Consider the following 21,685-nt stretch of genomic DNA (forward strand, 5'->3'; position numbering starts at 1 on the left):
CACTGCCACTGACATTCTGATGCTAACCGGGTCCTTACAGATCTCTGCTTCCTGTTCCCGACATAGGAAATGGTAGAAAATGTCCGATCACTGCTGAGGTGGGTCACAGCTGCTGACACTGCCTGGTTCACCAGACATTTCCTTGGTCAAATATGGACTAAGAAATAGAGATCAGCAGGAACTGGATAAGAATAGAAACTGCTGCAGTAAGGGTCGGTAATGCTTGCTTCTCCGCCCATTTAAAACAATGTATCAACACCTTTAAAGGGAAAATTTTAGGGTTTCTAGCTAATTGATTGGTGGGCCGCATGAAACACAGATCAAAAAAACACAATCCAGACACACTATAATTTACCCTAACACAACAGAAACTAGGCAAGTATAGACAAGAGGAGTACACCTGAGCTGTTCCCTGTCTCCTGCTGGCCCTATGCATGCATAGGGAGAGACACATCACTAAGGGCTGAAGAGGCAAAAAGACTTCCCCAATAACCATTTACCCCGTTCCTGCTTGCTTTTTATGTAAACTATGATTAAAGGGGTACTCCGGTGGAAAACTTTTTATTTTTTTTATTTTTTGCACTCAGAGACTGACTCGCAGGCCCCCAATTTGGCTGTTCGGAGCAGCTAATTGCCGCTGCACGCAGGCCAGGGGGCGGGGCAAACAGGCGATGGGGCGGGGTGAGGGGGCGCTTAATTAAGCCAACAGCAGGAGGCACATAATAATTCGGGAGAAAAATGGAGGAAGTCCAGCATACGGAAAGTTCAGCTTTATTGCAGATAAAAGCAAGTACAGCACACCAGGGGAAACATTAAATTTTGATGTTTCCCCCGGTGTGTTGTACCTGCTTTTATCTGCAATAAAGCTGAACTTTCCGTATGCTGGACTTCCTCCATTTTTCTCCAGTCTGACCACACACTTGGGTCTGTGTGAGTCCGAGCACAGGAACATTGGATCAGTGGAGCTGGCTCACCTGCTTGTATTATATGGACATTATAAGTCGGTTCACTGGCGGATCCATTACGTGTGACCCTACCCTTAACCCCTTAAGGACGGAGCCCATTTTCACCTCTAGGACGAAGCCCTTTTTTGCAAATCTGACCACTGTCACTTTAAACATTAATAACTATGGAATGCTTTTAGTTATCATTCTGATTCTGAGATTGTTTTTTCGTGACATATTCTACTTTAACATAGTGGTAAATTTTTGTGGTAACTTGCATCCTTTCTTGGTGAAAAATCCCAAAATTTGATGAAAAAAATAAAAATTTTGCATTTTTCTAACTTTGAAGCTCTCTGCTTGTAAGGAAAATGGATATTCCAAATAATTTTTTTTTGGATTCACATATACAATATGTCTACTTTATGTTTGCATCATAAAATTGACAAGTTTTTACTTTTGGAAGACACCAGAGGGCTTCAAAGTTCAGCAGCAATTTTCCAATTTTTCACAAAATTTTCAAACTCGCAATTTTTCAGTGACCAGTTCAGTTTTGAAGTGGATTTGAAGGGTCTTCATATTAGAAATACCCCAGAAATGACCCCATTATAAAAACTGTACCCCCCAAAGTATTCAAAATGACATTCAGTAAATGTTGTAACCCTTTAGGTGTTTCACAGGAAAAGCAGCAAAGTGAAGGAGAAAATTCAAAATCTTAATTCTTTACACTCGCATGTTCTTGTAGACCCAATTTTTGAATTTTTACAAGGGGTAAAAGGAGAAAATGTATACTTATATTTGTAGCCCAATTTCTCTCGAGTAAGCACATACCTCATATGTCTATGTAAAGTGTTCGGCGGGCGCAGTAGAGGGCTCAGAAGCGAAGGAGCGACAAGGGGATTTTAGAGAGTACGTTTTTCTGAAATGGTTTTTGGGGGGCATGTCACCTTTAGGAAGCCCCTATGGTGCCAGAACAGCAAAAAAAAAAACATATGGCATACCATTTTGGAAACTAGACCCCTTGAGGAACGTAACAAGGAATAAAGTGAGCCTTAATACCCCACAGGTGTTTCACGACTTTTGCATATGTAAAAAAAAAAAAAAAAAATTTCACTAAAATGTTGGTTTTCCCCCAAATTTCTAATTTTTTAAATGGTTAATAGCAGAAAAAAAAACCCAAAATTTGTAACCCCTTCTCTTCTGAGTATGGAGGTACCCCATAAGTGGACTTGAAGTGCACTGCGGACAAACTACAATGCTCAGAAGAGAAGGAGTCATATTTGGCTTTTTGAGAGCAAATTTTGCTCGGGGGGCATGTTGCATTTAGGAAGCCCCTATGGTGCCAGAACAGCAAAAAAAAAACACATGACATACCATTTTGGAAACTAGACCCCTTGAGGAACGTAACAAGGGATAAAGTGAGCCTTAATACCCCACAGGTGTTTCACGACTTTTGCATATGTAAAAAAAAAAAAAAAATTTCACTAAAATGTGGGTTTCCCCCCAAATTTCACATTTTTGCAAGGGTTAATAGCAGAAAAGACCCCCCAAAATTTGTAACCCCATCTCTTCTGAGTATGGAGGTACCCCATAAGTGGACCTGAAGTGCACTACGGGCGAACTACAATGCTCAGAAGGGAAGGTGTCATATTTGGCTTTTTGAGAGCAAATTTTGCTCGGGGGGCATGTTGCATTTAGGAAGCCCCTATGGTGCCAGAACAGCAAAATAACCCCCACATGGCATACCATTTTGGAAACTAGACCCCTCACAGAATGTAATGAGGGGTACAGTGAGCATTTACCCCCCACTGGTGTCTGACAGATCTTTGGAACAGTGGGCTGTGCAAAATGTTTCATTTTCACGGACCACTGTTCCAAAGATCTGTCAGACACCTGTGGGGTGTAAATTCTCACTGCACCCCTTATTACATTCCGTGAGAGGTGTAGTTTTCAAAATGGGGTCACATGTGGGTGTGGTTTTTTTATTTGCGTTTGTCAGAACCGCTGTAACAATCAGCCACCTCTGTGCAAATCACCTCAAATGTACATGGCGCACTCTCCCTTCTGGGCCTTGTTGTGCGCCCCCAGAGCACTTTGCGCCAACATATGGGGTATCTCCGTACTCAGGAGAAATTGCGTTACAAATTTTGGGGGGCGTTTTTCCCTTTTACCTCTTGTGAAAATGAAAAGTATAGGGCAACACCAGCATGTTAGTGTAAAATTTTTAATTTTTTTACACTAACATGCTGGTGTAGACCCCAACTGTTCCTTTTCATAAGGGGTAAAAGGAGAAAAAGCCCCCCAAAATTTGTTAGGCAATTTCTCCCGAGTACGGCGATACCCCATATGTGGCCCTAAACTGTTGCCTTGAAATACAACAGGGCTCCAAAGTGAGAGCGCCATGCGCATTTGAGGCCTGAATTAGGGACTTGCATAGGGTGGACATAGGGGTATTCTATGCCAGTGATTCCCAGCTGTTGCTAAACTCCCAGCATGCTTGGAAAGTCAATTGCTGTCCACAAATGCTGGGAGTTTTTGTTTTGCAACAGCTGGAGGCTCCATCTTAGAAACACTGCCATACAATACGTTTTTCATTTTTATTGGGGAAGGGGGGGGGGGCAGTGTACGTGTGTATATGTAGTGTTTTACTCTTTATTTTATGTTAGTGTAGTGTAGTGTTTTTAGGTTACATTCACACTGGCGGCAGATTACACTGAGTCTCCCGCTAAGAGTTTGAGCTGCGGCGGAAAATTTGCCGTAGCTCAAATTTGCAGCGGGGAACTCACTGTAATCTGCCGCCAGTGTGAATGTAGCCTGTACATTCACACGGGAGGGGGGTCAAAACTACAACTCCCAGCATGCACTGACAGACCATGCATGCTGGGAGTTGTAGTTTTGCAACAGCTGGAGGCACACTGGCTGGAAAACCTTGAGTTAGGTTCTATGACCTAACTCAGTATTTTCCAAAAAGTGTGCCTCCAGCTGTTGCAAAACTACAACTCCCAGCATGTACTGATTGCGGAAGGGCATGCTGGGAGATGTAGTTATGCAATGGCTGGAGGCACGCAAGTACAACTCCCAGCATGCCAAGACAGCCTTATGCTGTTCCTGAATGCTGGGAGTTGTAGTTTTGCAAGATTTAGAGGGGTTCAAGTTGTAAATCACTGTCCAGTGGTCTCAAAACTGTGGCCCTCCAGATGTTGCAAAACTACAACTCTCAGCATGCCCAGACAGCAAACTGCTGTCTGGGCATGCTGAGAGTTGTAGTTTTGCAACATCTGGAGGGCTACAGTTTGAGACCACTTAGTGATCTACAACCTGAACCCCTCTAAATATTGCAAAACTACAAGTCCCAGCATGCCCACACAGCAAACAGCTGTCTGGGCATGCTGGGAGTTGTAGTTTTGCAACATCTGGAGGGCCACGGTTTAGAGACCACTGTAAACTGTGGCCCTCCGGATGTTGCTAGGCAACAACTCACCTAGCAGGACCCGGAAGCCGCCGCCGCCGCACGTGGGGGATCCCCGCATGGAGGATCGCGATCCGGGATCCAGGTAGGGACCTTCGGCGCCGACCCTCCCTGGACGGTTCCCCCGTGTTGCCCGGACACCGATAGGTGGGCAAAGTGGGGGAACCGAACTTTAACCCCCCCTCCCCCGGTCTGCTATCGGTCGGTCGCTCGGCCGACCAATAGCAGGGATAGGAGGGGTGGCACCCCTGCCACCAAACTACTATCCCTTTAGGGGGATCGAGGGTGTCTCGGACACCTATGATCCCTCTTATTTTCCGGGTCACCAGTGACCCGTATGACCCGGAATCGCGCAGATCGCAGGTCTGAATTTGCACGCATCGCGGTCATGGGGGGGTCTCAGGACCCCCCTCGGCGATGTGCCGGGATGCCTGCTGTTAGATAACAGCAGTCATCCCGGCCCGATCACCGCTACCGGTGACGCGGCGCTCCCGGAACCCCGCAACGTACATGTACGTCGCCGCGCGCCAAGTGACACTTCGCGGCGCCGTACATGTACGTCGCTCGTCGTGAAGGGGTTAAAGGGGTACTCCCGTCGAAAACTTGCCAGAAAGTTAAACAGATTTTTAGGGGCTGTATACTAAAGAGAAATCCAAAAAAGAAATTAATTTCCTCTGATGTCATGACCACAGTGCTCTCTGCTGTCCATTTTAGGAACTGTCCAGAGCAGCATATGTTTGCTATGGGGATTTTCTCCTGCTCTGGTCAGTTCCTAAAATGCACAGCAGAGGTCATCAGAGGAAATGCATTTCTTTTTTGGATTTCTCTTTAGTATACAGCCCCTAAAAAGTACTGGAAGGATTAAGATTTTTTAATAGAAGTGATTTACAAATCTGTTTAACTTTCTGGCACCAGTTGATTTAAAAAAAAAAAAGTTTTCCACGGGAGTACCCTTTAATCATTATTTGCAAAAAGCAAGTGAGAATGGGGCAAGTACCGTATTTTTCGCCGTATAAGACGTACTTTTTCTTCCCCAAAACTGGGGGGAAAAAGTTAGTGCGTTTCATCAACGGCTGGGACCTGCGGCTAATACAGGACATCACCGATCGCAATGATGCCCTGTATTAACCCTTCAGACGCGGCGATCAAAGCTGACCGCCGCGTCTGAGGAGAAAGTGACACTAACCCGGCTGTTCAGTCGGACTGTTCGGGACCGCCGCGATTTCATCGCGGCGGTCCCGAACAGCCCGACTGAATAGCCGGGTTAGTGCTTACAGGACACCGGGAGGGACCTTACCTGCCTCCTCGGTGTCTTCTCTGTTCAGGGATCCCTTCCCCGGAGCGACGGGGACACGGCGACAGCGATGGAGCGACATCCAGGGCAGCGGTGACGGGTCCGGAGCGGCGGGGACACATGAGTACTACCTCCTATGGAGTGGTCTTCAATCTGCAGACCTCCAGATGTTGCAAAACTACAACTCCCAGCATGCCCGGACAGCCAACGGCTGTCCGGGCATGCTGGGAGTTGTAGTTTTGCAACATCTGGAGGTCCGCAGGTTGAAGACCACTATTGGGTTAAAAAAAAAAATTTTTAGATTTTGCACCTATAAATTGGGTGCGTCTTATACGCCGGTGCGTCCTATAGGGCGAAAAATACGGTATTTATTGGGGCGGTCCCTGGCAGCTGCTCTCCACCCCACCGGCCCTTAGCGACAGGACTCTCCCTATATGTGTTTCCCAACCAGAATACATCCAGCTGTTGCAAAACTACAACTCCCATCATGCTAAGAGTTGTAGTTTTGCAACAGCTGGAGGCACACTCTTCGGAAAACACTTCCCAGTCAGTTCCCAGCACACATATGACAAATTGCATTATGGCAGTAAAAAATTTCTCAGCTTTGCCGCTATATGTGGCGGAGGACACTTTTAGAAAATACATACGGCAAAAAATGAAATATTCCTGTTATCAATCGTCAGATAAGCTAATAGTGGAGTCACATTAATTGTTGATAAATAAACAGCTCCCGGCTGTACAGAACGCTTCACACTTACGCTTGGTAATGTGTTATTTTTATTTTATTTATTTTTTTGTTACTATTACCTCCAGTGCAGGTAAATATGATTTCAGTGTCTGTAAATAAACCATTTTCGAGCTGATTAGAAAGCTTTATAAGACGCTCCATCGCCGGGGCTGCTAACATGTGAAGTCACGCTGTGACATTACTTATCGAAAGTAACATTACCTGAAGGGATTTTCGGGCTCTTCTGTTTTGCCAGACAGGAATGAAAGTGTTGCGCAAAATGTCACTGCCTTGATTTTCGAAGAGAAATATGTCCTATTTATACACGAGATTGGTTTCTTGTCAACGTGCGGCTTTTATGGTGCAATTTATTACCGGCAGATTATATCTCGCCTCTCTCTCAGTGCAGTTACCGGGTGGCGTTAGATATAGAAACACACCGATGTTCCCTGTAAGGTGTTTACAGGGCCCATTAACAGCTGTTATATCATTCTGTAGTCATCTTTATTCATATTAAATTGAATATCCGCCTCAAGTTATTTTATTTTTTTTATGGTCTCTGTGCATCAGAAACGGAAAATGAAACAACTTTGCAAAGGTTCTGTGTCTACAGCTCCTTTGCAGAGCTAGACGTTTCCATGGTAACAGACTACAACCAAGTTTATTGTAGTCGTATTCTGCAGCCATACTCTTCTTTCCATCCTTTATATCTGGCTAATATAAATTGGGTAGAGGAACAAGAAGTAGGAAATGGAAGAGCAAAGGACAGCAAGATCAGACTACCAGAGTTTGTTTGTGGTCTGTTGTCATGGAGATGTATAGGTCTGCACTCTACTGTCCCAAATGGAGGATAGGAAACCAGCTCACTAGGGATCGACCGATATCGATTTTTTTTTAGGGCCGATACCGATAATCTGTCAACATTCAGGCCGATAGCCGATAACTTATACCGATATTCCAGTATAAGTTATCAGCTATTTCAAACAGCCCCCCCGGTGGGGCAGAAGCCATTGCAGATCAATAATTTAAAGCGGGCGCTTTAAATCAATGAACTGCAGCGGCTTTTGCCGGGCCAGAGACCGCCGTCGCCACCCGCTTCTCTCCCCCTGCCTGTCCTGGGGTCCTGAGTCTAACCACCACAGTTGCCCCATCGCCCCCCCATCCTCTGCCCACTTACCGCCGCCTCCCCATCCTCTGCCCACATACTGCCACTGCCCCATCGCCTCCCCCATCCCCGGTGTTATAATTACCTGGTTCTTGGTTCCACGATACTTCTGGCTCCGTCGGCGTCCTGCACTGTCACTGTGCGCACTGACGGTGATGTCGCTTTGGGGACGTCACTCGTCATTACGCAGTGCAGTGCACAGCAACAGCGCAGGAGCCAGAAGTATCGCGGACCCTGGGAACAGGTAATCATAACACCGGGGATGGTGGGAGGTGATGGGGCGGCGGCGGTATGTGGGCAGAGGATGGGGGAGGCAATGGGGCAGCGGCGGCGGTATGCGGGCAGAGGATGGGGGGAGGCAATGGGGCAGCGGTGGCGATGGTCGTCTCATGCCGGGGGGCGGGACATTATCGGCATATCGGCAAGGTAATTGCCAATACCGATAAAGTCCAAAATTGTGATTATCGGCCGATAATATCGGCCAAACCGATAATCGGTCGATCCCTACAGCTCACCTGTTCCTACAGAGCCAAACAATTAGCAATTACAATTCAAAAAATCATTTTTTTTCAACATACCCAAAACGCTGCCATTATAAAAAAAAAAAAAAATTTACTTAGTTCCCACTGCACCCCACCTCCTATCCCTGATTGACAGTCTGCTTGAAGCCAAACCTTGTTTCTAAATCTCATTCCTGCAAAGTGCATACAAGTTGTACACAGGTGCAAGATTTGTAAACAGGGCTAGGCTTTCAGCTGACTGGCAATCGAGATGAGAGGGGGAAGGAGGCGTTCATGTCCTCAGCATTTCAGGGCTTGGAAACGCCTCTTTGTATTTTTACACAAGAGAATAAAATCATTTTTTTATGTTACAGAAGCAGAGACAAATAAATGTAAGCCAGCATGTGTCTCCTTGTACTAACAGCATCTAACAATGCCCGCAGTTTGGTAAGTGAATTTCAGATGATAGACTGGTTGAATATTGACTTCCAATAAGTAGAGGAAAGTAGAAGGAAGCTACTTTACATACTTTGTATCCCATGAAGCATTGCATGGCGCATATGACTTCATACGCCACTTTGATGGACTCCACATGGAGACTCACTACCCCATTAGTCCCACAGGATGTCTACAATAATTAAAGAGGTATTCCGGCTTTATACATCTTATCCCCTATCCACGCCATGCCCCTCCATTCATGTTTATGGGAGGGGGCGTGGCTTGACATCACTAGGGGGCATGGCCGTAACATCACGTCCCTGTCTCAGAGGCAGCGTCCGTCACAGAATGCCCGAGGCTGCACCGAGATCACGAGGGTCCCCAGCGGTGGGACCCCCTGCGATTATACATATTGGGGAGATTTATTAAAACAAGTGCAGAGGAAAAGCTGCTCAGTTGCTCATAGCAACCAATCAGATTGCTTCTTTCATTTTTCACAGGCCTTCCTAAAAATGAAAGTAGCGATCTGATTGGTAGCTATGAGCAACTGGGCAGCTTTTCCTCTGGACAGGTTTTGATAAATCTCCCCCATTATCCCCTATCCTTTAATGTATATGACTGGCTATATACGGTGCTCCGCCACGGCTCTAATAATCCGGTACATATTTGTTCATTTCTTCCCTTTGGTGGTCTATAGATGGGTAATTATTGATACTTTACTGTAATGGGATACATTCTCTCAGCTTTTTAAACATTTTTAAGCCTTTTCAGCTCTAATGTTATCTTTTTGAGAGAAGAAGAAAAAAAGTTGGTCGTGTTCCAAACAAATTATAGGTTTTCTTCTGCCATTAGGCATCTATTTGTCATTCTTCACAATTTAGTTGAAGAGATTGGTGGGGAAGGTGGCACAAACTCCCTATCATCTTTTTTTGAATGAAAATTGCTGAACCCAGATGTCTACTTTTGAACGCACATAGAAAAAAGACTCAGCCAACCGCAGCATCTGGCTCATTGGCTCGTTCATCAGGCAAGTTGTTGTCGCAGTTTCGCCTCTTCGTGGTCAGCTGATTGCATGCAGCGCACCCTCTCCTTTTATTATCTTTGAAACAAAAAGATTTTTTCTTCTTCTGATTCATTTCATCTGTACTCAGATCCTCTTTTCTGGCAACATAGAGCAGATGTGTTTTCAGTGTCTTTCTTAATCATCATGTTGCCCTGAACATTATATTTTCATATATTATATGGAATATTGTTACAATATTATTAAATAACATGAGTAAATGTTTTCTTTTAAACATACTGAGTAAGAGTTAAAAAGGTACTCACTTATCCATTATACACCCCCCTCCCAAAATAAAAGTTCCCTGGTTTGTTTACCCTGCTTTAGCAATGACGTGTTGCCCTGACACATGGATTGGATTTGCATTGGAACAATTTGAGGTGTATTCACACGTACAGTATCCAGGGCATATTTGATGCTGCATATTATGGGTACGGTCCCACGTAGCGTATACGCAGCGGATTTTGCTGCACATTTTCTGCAGCTGATTTTGAATAGGAAAATACGCAGAAACATATATGCAGCAAAATACGCTGCACATACGCCACGTGGGACAGTACCCTTAAAGTTGGATATTTTAATGTAAATCTGAAGCATAAAACCTGCAACTTTAAATATGTGCAGGATCCTGGGCAGCAAAATCTGCAGTAGATGTGCAGCAAAAATATGCATGTGTGAACACAGTACTAAGGGTACATTCACACTGATGGATTACAAGCGGATTTTGCTACCCTTGACTTAAATGGGTCCGAATGAAAATCTGCAAATCTACCTTTATAGCGGATTTTCTGCTGACCCATTGAAGTCAATGGTAGCAAAATCCGCTGAGGATTTTAAGCAGTAAATACGCTGCGGAAATTCCGCAGGTAATCCGCCCATGTGAACATATTCTTATTTGAATAGCAAAGTGTAGAAATATGAGCGGTACTCACCAGGGTAGTAGCTTCAAAATATCCTTTATTGTTCAAACAGGGTAGCGGTGTCAAGCAGGTATCGTGGCAGGAACGCCGAGGACCTCAGCGTGCAGGTAGCAACTGTGCCGTTCTTCCGTACTTCTTCAGAATGGTCAGAAGAAGTACGGAATTATGACACAGCTGTTACCTACACGCTGAGGTCCTCCGCGTTCCTGCCACGATACCTGCTTGACACCGTCACCCTGTTTGCACAATAAAGGATATTTTGACGCTTCTACCCTGGTGAGTGCCGTCCATATTTCTACACTTTGCTATTTGGACTTATCTCTATTGTTCCTGGACAGAGCACCGTCCTGGCTAGCTAGCTATCTTGATACACACCTGGGTTTTTCTAGTGCCGTAGTTACAGCAGTGCCAGACTCTCTGCCTTATCCACGTTATATTCTTATTTGATGCTGCGTATTTCTGTGCTAGCAAAGTCTATTGGAGTAATAATAAAACCCATAGACTTTGCTAGCACTGAAATACACAGTGTTTACGCTACATTTGACCCTACCCTCAGGCAGCAAATCTTCAAAACATTATGCTTAAAAATCTGCAAGGCAAAGCCAAATAAGTCGTGGATTTTGGTCCACGAAAAAATGTATGCTGTTTATAGAGAAATAAATTAATCGGGTTGAAATCAGATTTCGCTGTGGATCCGCAAAGCCAAATTTGCAACCAATTTTGTTTGACCTAAAAGTAGTACTCCGGGATGCTAAAATTGTCATTCAGACTGTAAAAAAAAGAAAGAAATACATACCTGCCATTGCTCCCCCGGTGCCTCTGGTAACCAGCTCCGGCCTCCTGGTTGCCGATGGACCGCCGGCAACCAGGAAGAGGATCGCGGCGGAAGCCAGAGCAGGGTACTGGAGGCACCGGGGGAGTGATGGCAGGAATGTATCTCTTTGTTTTTTTTTACTGCCGCCAGTCTAAATGACAATGTTTGCATCCTGGAGTACTCCTTTAAAGGAAATCTGTGACAAATTATCAAGCAATACACAAAAGAATTTACAGGGTGCAGTTCGAAAAATTCAGATCGCATGTGGAAACTTTCTGCAGAATGTGGATAGGGTTTGCTAAGATTTCATCCACTTTGTTGCTACTATATCCTTTTACATGTTTTTTTCTGGTGCAAATAAATCTACTGGAAAATGTCAATTTGCCCTATTGGGTGGCATTTTACCCTCTTCCGCTAATGATAGGCTCACCTGTCAGGATGATACGGTATGGCTGCAGCAGTGTAAACAAAGACTAGGAGGAGACCCAAGGTGTCAAAAATACTTTTTTTTTTGTCATTTCAACCCATAAAAAGAAAATAATAATTATTATTATTATATTGTTTTTTTTTTTTTTTTGTTAAAGACGAAAAAAAATGTCAAAGCATAATATGAGAATACATTCCTAAGAATGTTCCATTCCTATAGCAAAGGTATACACGTTACTGATGGATAATTATTAATTCATAAATAGAGAATTTTTATAGAAACAAATCGTGTGGTATTTAGAAAATAAATGTGATCTACAACATTCACAAACATTTGAATAGGAAAGAATTAAATATATAAAACAACTGTAATAAAATCAAATGAATTAGTAGTTCTATTAGTATAGTAGAATTAGTGCTGTTATTGGCAAGATTGTCATAGTTGTGACAATTGTAGAAATAGTAAATGATTATATAATAAAAAATTATCAAATTAATACTAGAACAAAATGAAAGAAAAACTAATAGATATGAAATAAAACACAGTACTGTATATTAAATAGTAAGCATAACCAAGTTATTTTATTATAATTACTATTACAGTATGAAAAATATTGAACTACACTGCTGGTGGTAGTAGCAATAATTTATCAAAAAATAATAATAAAACACTATTAACAATAAATATGTAACACTGTTTGTTTTTTTGTTTTATTTTTTGCAGCGAATCTTCATATTGCAATGAAATTTTTTTTTTTATAAAGAAGATAATTATTATTTACTATGACAATTGCAATTCAAACACACACACAAAAACATTTTTATTGAAATTGCAATTTTTTTTTCTGTTTATACTCAATATTCAATAATGTTTTTACTTATCTTAAAATTCAGAACATAACTTCCAGTATTCTATAACATGTTGAATTTTAAAGAAGCAAATAAGATTTCTTTTTTTTCAAAAACCTCTTTTTTTTTCGTTTAATAATTTTCAAAATTTAAAATAAATAAACAAAAAGGAATTTAAAACTGTGCAAAGGAAACCCTGAAATGTATCCTTCCCTATTACAACTAATAAGCCTTTTGTGAGGTTGTTAGTTTTAGAATGACTATTGAGACGGCGCGCTGGCCAGCTCCGAGAAAGATCTGCAAATTTTATTTCTTTCTTTTTTTAAATAAATAAATAAATAGCACTCTGAAAATTTTAAGGAGAGGATCATAGACTGGAACGAGACCCATTTCTAATAGGAACAAATATCTGGCAGTTGTATGCAAGAAACTGCTAACTCACAACAGAGTGACCTACTTGGAGGCCTTCGCCAAAGAGACAGCATTTTATGCAATCCTTCTGAAGTAGCGTCGTTCTGTCTATACCATCTGCAGATATTTTATTGTGCATGAAAAAAAAATATTATTATTTTTTAACAATATTGAACCAAACCCAAAGTAGAAGGCTCCAATGTTGCGGACGCCACACCCACACCTACTGATGTGGTCCAATTCTTTCTCTCTCTCTCTGAAAGCACCTAATTAAGAAATCCTGACTCATTTACATAGATCTTTTTGATCTAAATTACACTCCAAACCGCACCAAATGAGATGCATCTGTGAATGTGAAGTGTTTGTTCCCTGCGTCTCCTCGAGAAGGGCTAGCTCTGGACAGCACATGTTTAAAGTGACGAAAAATTATTTAATAAAAACTTACCTCGGAGATGTATTTTTCCACTAATAAGTCACAGTGAGAATAAGCAGCGCCTAAATGTTTATGATTATTTCAGGCTGTGACACAAGATGTTACTGACTTGGAATGATGAGGGAGTGCAGACCACCTACCTAGTTCCTATCATTTAGAAAAGTACATTTTAATGGCTTTTTGTCAATACGAACCTCTGTGTGCAGCATAATAATAATGAAACACGTCAAGCTCACACCTGACTGATGGCTATAAATGATGAAAATCTATTATCATTATAATTTTTTATCCAGAGGAACCTGTCAGGGAACCTGTAGGAGATGAGCTGGTGGGCCCCAGTCCATTTACTTAGAGCAGTGGTTTCCTGACGTCAGGATTTCCAGCTAAAGACCCCACTTCAGAATGGTATCTTTTTTTTTAATTCAGATGGCACACCACTAGACGATGACACAAGGACCACATCACCAGTTGATGACACATAAGTACCCTAACGGAAAATCTGTAACGGGCCTCTCCAGAATAGGAGAAAATTGCTGGTTATGGAAGCAACACACACCAAGGTATTCTGCAAGACACCAGTAATTTATTGCAGTGAACAGAAAATGGGGGAGATTTATCAAAATTTGTCCAAAGGAAAAGTTGATGAGCTGCCCATAGCAACCAATTAGAACGCTTCTTTCATTTTTCAGAGGCTTTCTTAAAAATGAAAGAAACGATCTGATTAGTTGCTATGGGCAACTTAGCAATTTTTCCTCTGGACAGGTTCTGATAATAAATCTCACCCCATGAGTTTAATAGTCCCATTATTAGGTCCTTATATAAATGGAGAATATAGATGAGAGTCAATTCAGGACTAATCACATTTCTTCTTAGTTTCCCCCTCAATTTTGACTGTAACTGGCAGTGACCATTTTGGTAATTAGAACATAGGTCAGGGGATAGGGTTATGGGATCAATATGGGATGGGGTTAGGGATGCAAACCCTAAATGAGGGTTTGGGTTACTGTTGAAGTTAAAAAGTTTGCAAGGGGTTGGATATTGTCCTCCAGACCTCATGCAACATGATGTTTTAGAGCAGGGTTTCTCAAGCGCGAGTCCTCAAGAGCCCCCCCCCCCCCCCCCCCCAACAGGTCAAGTTTTCTGGATTACCTTAGTCTTTCTCAGGTGATAGAATTATGGTCAGTGAATCAGGCATCACCACAGTTATATCACCTATGAAAGATTAAGGAAATCCTGAAAACATGACCTGTTGGGGGGACTTGAGGACTGTGCTTGAGAAATACTGTTTTAGAGAAGTCAATGCACATGCAAATTTGGTGGGAAGCAAAAAAGTTTTGGGGAATTCACTCATCTCTACAGTGATTTCTTATATGGCAGAGGGGCATCAGGCACCCTGGTCAAGATGGGACTGTTACCTCTTTACCTTTTATGACTATACCCTTGTGGTCACTTCTACAGGCTTTAGCTAAGACTGTCTCCGGGTGACTCCAAATTATATATGGGGCCAACAATTATTCCCAAACTATTATTATGGACCAGCTACTATTATGCCACAAAAAAACCAAATGGTGCACAAGGCTCCTTCCCCATGTGGCAAAATTAATTAAGACCCCAGATATAAACGCCAAAAATGAATTGTGCCTCCAGAATAATTCAGATCTTAGAACCTCTAGTATAAACTAAAGGAGGAGAAGACGCAGGATGCTTTTAAAGGAAAAATGTCAGCAAATTCACCCACACAAAACCCAGTACATTGGATTATAAGTGTGGGTGAACAGGAGTCTGTAACGTGCTCACTTAGTAAAGTTTTGTTTAGGGTGAGTTTGCATCCTCTAAAGTGTCCGCCATCCTTCCCGGTTTTGCGCGCAGCAGGCGGGTTCCCCACCGGCAATCTCACTTTGGGTTCCGAAGGCAGGCGCCCGAATCCCACCCCCCTTGTTGCATATTCATTTCTTGTTTCTCAACGTCCTAATGACGTGGAGTTATCCGCCCCTCTGAGCGCTGCAATCTGGCTTCAGAGCGTATGCGCAGTTTTGCACCGCAGAGCGATTCTGGGGGGACAAGGCTCTCACATCATCAGGACAGAGAGCTGTGTAAAACAAAACAGCGCATGCGCTCTGAAGCCAGATCGCAGTGCTCAGAAGGACAGGTAACTCCACGTCATTAGGACGTGAAGAAACAAGAAATGAATATGCAACAAGGGGGATGGGATTCGGGCGCCTGCCTTCGGAACCCAAAGTGAGATTACCGGCGGGGGACCCGCCTGCTGTGCGCAAAATCGGGATGGATGGTGGACACTTTAGAGGACGCAAACTCGCCCTAAACAAAACTTTACTAAGTAAGTGAGCACGTTACAGGCTCCTGTTCACCCACACTATAACCCAATGTAACGGGTTTAGTGTGGGTGAACTTGCTGACAGTTTTCCTTTAACTTCTTTCTAATTTCAGACCACCCAAGCAAATCTCCACCTTAACCTATTTAATTTCAGAAATTTATATTACATATAGATTTACTTTCAGTGCCAGCTTTAGTTTTCACTCTAAATACTAGAATACTCTGTTTGTGCAAAATGTACAATGAACTCTCCTGAACTCTGCAGACAGTGGAGTAAATATTGCACAAATTATAAATGCTCCTAGGTGTGCAATAATGCAGAATTGTAGCCAGAATAGGGTATGTGTACTAACCGGGCTCAACCAGCAACGTGTTTTTTTTTTTGTTTTTTTTTGTTAACTGGGCACTGTCATCTGTAAAAATGTTTTGATATATATTAAAATATTATATATACATATATATATTTATATATGTGTGTATACATATATATATATATATATATATATATATATATGTATATATATATATATATCTATTATTTGTGTGTGTATATATATATATATATATTTGTAGTGTACATTGGTTCACAAATGTGTATATTTTTGGGCAAAAAAATATTCCATACTTCTTAAAACTATTGGTCCCTCCACTATTCAGAAAACTGTGTGGGCGGGGCAAGCAGGGCTCTGTGCCGGTTCCCGGCATGTCATTCAGCCTGCTGTTTGAGCCAGGGTGTGTTACAGAGCCTCAGTGCACAGAGCAACCATTTGTCAACTCTGAGAAGTGAGGGGGGGAAGTTCCCATTTGAGATGTGAGGGCAAGCAAGGAAACACCCCTTCCTTTTCAGTAAACTGCATGCAGTGTGAGCAACATGAACAAGGGAATTAGGTGCTATAAAAGGATGCAAGGTCTCTTAATGTCTCTGCTCAGTTAACAGTTATTATACATTTCCAATATCTAACTTTTGGCACTATTATATAGTTTGTTATGTTACATCTAAATTCTTAATATTTTGCATGGTCACCCTCCAATCTTTGCACTGATACTTATTGAATAGGGTTCATGGCACTCAGGAGATGTTTGCTGGTACATTGGATGGATACACACACCTCTTTAAGTGCTAAAGTAATAAAGGCAGCTGCTTAGACAAAGAATATTGAGATAAATGACCTGTGAAACCAACATGATTCTGTGTAGACCAATAGTCCCATAGAAGTCTATGGGCTTTAATTTGAGGTGGAATTCCGCAAGCAGAAATTCCACCATGTGAGTAGACCCTCAGTAACAAAAAAAGGTCCCATCAAAACAAAAATGGTACCAATAAAAACTATAGATCACAGTGCAAAAAATAATCCCTCATACTACCCCATATAAGGAAAAATAAAAGAGTTATAGGGGTCAGAAGAGGAGAATTTTAACCATACTAACCATACTGTTATTGTGGTGCCTTGTAGGGGATATAGGGTAGTTGGGGTGTTGCTTTTCTTGAATTATAAAGGGCGCTGTTAACCCTTGTCACTCGTGACGCCAGGGTGAGGGTTAAATACTGTAATGGTGCTGGGCCTATCGCCACCCTTCTCAAGAACGATAGGGGAATGCGTCCACAACCACTGTCAACTGAAATTTGCAGGAACTTTTACTGAAGATTTTCTGAAGCAGACAATAGCAATAACAGTCCATGAACGAAGTCTATTTGTATTTGAGCAGTGATTGACAGTTGGTTGAGATCAGATAAGCTCAATTCAGCTTTAGGGAGATTCCATTGCATAGATCCGCTGGATTTAGGGGTGCGTTTAGGTCCAGTGATCTTGCGGAGAGTTGCGGGGAATTAGATATCTATAACCGCTATGCTGTAGGCCGAGGCCGCAAGGCTTTGGCCTAGTAAACGTACTTGAAAGTTGCGGAGGTCCTACCTCATTCAATGACAGCAACCCAAGAGAGCGATCAATGGCCGCAGCTCCCTTATATGGGCAGGGGCGGGCCGTTTTGGATTGGTCCGAAACAACTGTCACTCACCGTTACACGGCATTATGGGAAACACGTGACTCAAGAACCACCTAAGGTCCTTCAACATACCATAGAGTTCTGAACCGTGTCACATGACCCACAGGTCCTGCGACACTAAAACAAGTGAGTAACACCATATACATATTTACATAGATAATATTTATAAATATCAAGTTACTAAGGGGTGACTAGGGGTTAATTAGGGAAGTGAACCCCGACAGTCCTAGGGACTCTGACTTTGGGGACTAATAACTAAGGGACAGTATGAAATACGGTGCCAAGACACCACATTATGTTGTGCAGTCACATGATTGGTTGTCACATGTTCTCCCAGAGAGCACCAGCTTGACCAATGGGCTTTAGTCCAGCCCCCCAGTATATAAAGGGGTGGCCATTACAATTCACTCTCTTTCTTTACTGAGAACCAGCTAGTACAGATCTCAGTGCAAGTGATCAGCATCTGGAAGACCCCAAAAGCTACAGACATTACAGTAAGTCTCTAGTCTATGTCTGCAAGCTGCGAGGTCTTTTGGGTCCTGGCCAACTCTCTGGGAAATCTGGCCTTAGCTGTGAAGATAATTCCATCTGTCTTATACTCTTTTGAGCCTCCGTTTGACCATAACTGGTTGTGGACTCTCATTTCACTACTAGCAACTGGTATAGCGAAGGAATGGGGCGTGTGGTTTTCCGGAACCATAAAACCTCACTGGCATCACAAACACTAGGGGTTAACAACATCTTGCCCCTGGGGTTAATACCATCTGATCCCACCACTCACACTGCTGCACCCGTGGTCCCGCCATACATCCGTGGATCACCACAAACCAATCACAGCTCAGCTAACGACCTCTGGTAAAGTGAAAGCTGAGCTGTGATTGGTTGCTGTGGAAAAATCTCTTCACTTTTTCTCTCACACAACTTGATTGTGGGCCAATGTGTGTGGGCCCTGCATAGAAACGGAAGCCCCCATGAGTTGCAAACTTGCATTTTTATTTTTTATTTTTTTCAATTTTGCCCCACAAATAATCTTTTTTTTTTTGTGTGTGTCACAGTAGATTTTGTGGTACCGTAAAATGATTGATGTCAGGATTTGTAGTTTTTCAACAGCTGGAGGTCCACAGTTTGGAAACCTAGTATCTACAGAATAAGAGGGGCACAGAACACATGTCGCTGCTGTCAGTTTAACTAAGTCTACGCTTGGTTTATTTACTCAATTTAAGCAGAACAGGTAAGAGCAGAATGTACAAGAAAATTCTGAGACGTCAGATGAAACAAAAAGCCAATGTTTTAAGAAGTCTGTCAGAAAACATGGAGAGGAAAGTGCCTGTGCTTTGTTGTGGCATCTAGTATTCCAGTATGGAGCCAGCAGTCGTCCCCTTGTCTACATCGCCTGGATCCAATAAGCAGTTATGTATGCGGATTATGACAATGTGGTCAAGTCGAGCAGATTTTTTCACTCTACCTTCTTATCCCGGAGAACACAGAATCTGGTGTTTATTTTTGCTGTCCTCATTCAGCATTTTAAAATATTCCCAATTAGATTCAGGCCATGCTTATTTGATATGATTATTATAACTGCTCCGCCATAGACATGAGCACCACCGGAGTCAACCCCAGGAATTCTCCCTCTATAACAAAAACATCATTTGCATACAGTGTTTTAAATACAAGAAGGAATGTATATATCAGCGCTCAGAACCGGAACGTGGCGTTACCGCGATCTCTCTAATCAGATGTCACACACTCCTGTGTGTCCATATAACGTTTACAAGAAGAGGCTGTAATTTATGCTCAACTAGTTGAGTACCCGGCGCTGCCTGGTTTTTCCTTCCTAATCCTTGTTGGGGAGGATAATCAACAAAGGAGGAAGCTTTTGTCTTCATATCCCATCCTCATATATTGTTGTCATATCCCAACCTCATATCCCATCCTCATATCCCGACCTCATATCCATTCCTCATATCCCATCCTCATATCCCATCCTCATATATTGTTGTCATATCCCGTCGTCATATCCCGTCCTCATATCCTGCCCTCATATCCCGTCCTCATATCCCGACCTCATATCCCATCCTCATATAATGTTGTCATATCCCGTCCTCATATCCCGTCCTCATATCCTGCCCTCATATCCCGTCCTCATATCCCGACCTCATATCCCATCCTCATATATTGTTGTCATATCCCGTCCTCATATCCCATCTTCATATCCCTTCCTCATGTCCCATCCTCGTGTCCCATCCTCATGTCCCGTCCTCATGTCCCATCCTCATGTCCTGTCCTCATGTCCTGTCCTCATATCCAGTCCCCATATCCCATCCCTATATCCTGTCCTCATATCCCGTCCTCATATTCCAACCTAATATATTGTTGTCATATCCCGTCCTCATATCCCGTCCTCATATTCCAACCTCATATCCCGTCCTTATGTCCCATCCTCATATACCATCCTCAGGTGGGACTGAGTTGTGATGAAGATATTGTAAGCCAAAAATAGAAGGGGACGTGGCTTTGTGGAAAAGGGTGTGATTTGAAAGCCAGACCATTGCACAAAAAGGGTAAAAAAAACTAAAAGGGGTGGAGCTTAAACAGTGGGCGTGTATTTGTGAGATGGGGCGTGGCATGCTTGGAGGGTGTGGCTTGCAAGTCGGACTGACGCATTCACCAGGAGATGCAGAGCGGAGCTTGTGGAGTAAGGTACTGGAAGTCCCATATACTTGTATGGGACTTGAAACAAAAACCCATCTTTTATATAAGGGTGTAGGTAAGGGTTAATTTAACCATCATATATTTTTATTTGACATATAAGTAACATGTGACCAGGTATTATCGAAATATCTCCAGTTGTAAAGAAGTTATGCCGGAACATACATTTCCCGTAGATTTGCATGGGACTTTAAACAAAAACCCTGATCCTCCAATAAATGGGAGTAGTTAAGAGTTAATTTACATATCCTATCATTTTAGAGGACATATAAGTAACATGTGACCAAGTATTATCAAAATATCTACAGCCGTTTGGAAGTTATGCAGTAACATTTGTTTCCCATAGATTTGCATAGGATTTTAAACAAAAACCCCGACCCTGGCAAATGGGGGTGAGTAAGGGTTGAATCACACATACACACATACACAGACATATACACACACATACACATTTGGGGAGATTTATCAAAACCTGTCCAGAGGAAAAGTTGCTGAGTTGCCAATAGCAACCAATCAGATCGCTGCTTTCATTTTTGAAAAGGCCTTTGAAAAAATAATAGAAGCAATCTGATTGGTTGCTATGGACAACTCAGTAACTTTTCTTCTGGACAGGTTTTGATAGATCTCCCCCATTGAGTTTTATATATATAGATTAAAAAGTATATACAGTATATATGTGTACTATATATTCTATACTTATTATTAAAAGTCAGAACTCAGAAATCAATCTGTGGTGTCCCGATACAGGACCTGGTCCTGTCCCTTGTCTAAAGTCCCCTCAGCTAGAGTCCCTCCATGTCATAGGGCTCTCCTGCAGGGCTTATCCCTGGTCACCTCATATAAATTGTGTATTATTTAATGTATATACATAGGTATTATAAATGTGTAGGACCTTAGCAGGCCATGTGACTAAAATTATGGTTGTACTATTGTTCAAGGATCTTCCAGGGTCATGATATGTACCCAGAGTTCACTGGGTTCAGGACTTACAGGTTTGCTGACCAATGAGCTTAGTCCAGCCCCTGATTATATAAAGGGCTGTAGCTGCTAAATTCTCTCTCTTGAGGCCTGGACACTAAAGAAGCACAAATATCTCAGCACAAAACTCAATTCTTCTAGGCCACAGCCTGAAAGAACCAGCAGCCACTAAACTGTGAGTTACCAAGCTCAATCTACCAAATCCTATGTGA

General features: G+C 42.6%; 1 protein-coding gene across 2 annotated transcripts in view; it reads left to right on the plus strand.

Annotated features, from left to right (window-relative positions):
• ARHGAP15 (Rho GTPase activating protein 15) overlaps positions 1-21,685 on the plus strand; it is a 788,583-nt gene that overhangs the window by 751,441 nt on the left and 15,457 nt on the right. The window contains exon 15 of one of the 2 annotated variants that reach the window (XR_008847054.1): positions 8,471-8,543. The exons of the other annotated variant lie outside the window; for it this stretch is intronic. The gene's annotated coding sequence lies outside the window, so the exon portion shown is untranslated. The remainder of the gene's footprint in view (positions 1-8,470; positions 8,544-21,685) is intronic. 2 annotated transcript variants of the gene reach the window in all.

Source organism: Hyla sarda, chromosome 8, assembly GCF_029499605.1.
Source record: "Hyla sarda isolate aHylSar1 chromosome 8, aHylSar1.hap1, whole genome shotgun sequence".
NCBI lineage: Eukaryota > Metazoa > Chordata > Amphibia > Anura > Hylidae > Hyla > Hyla sarda.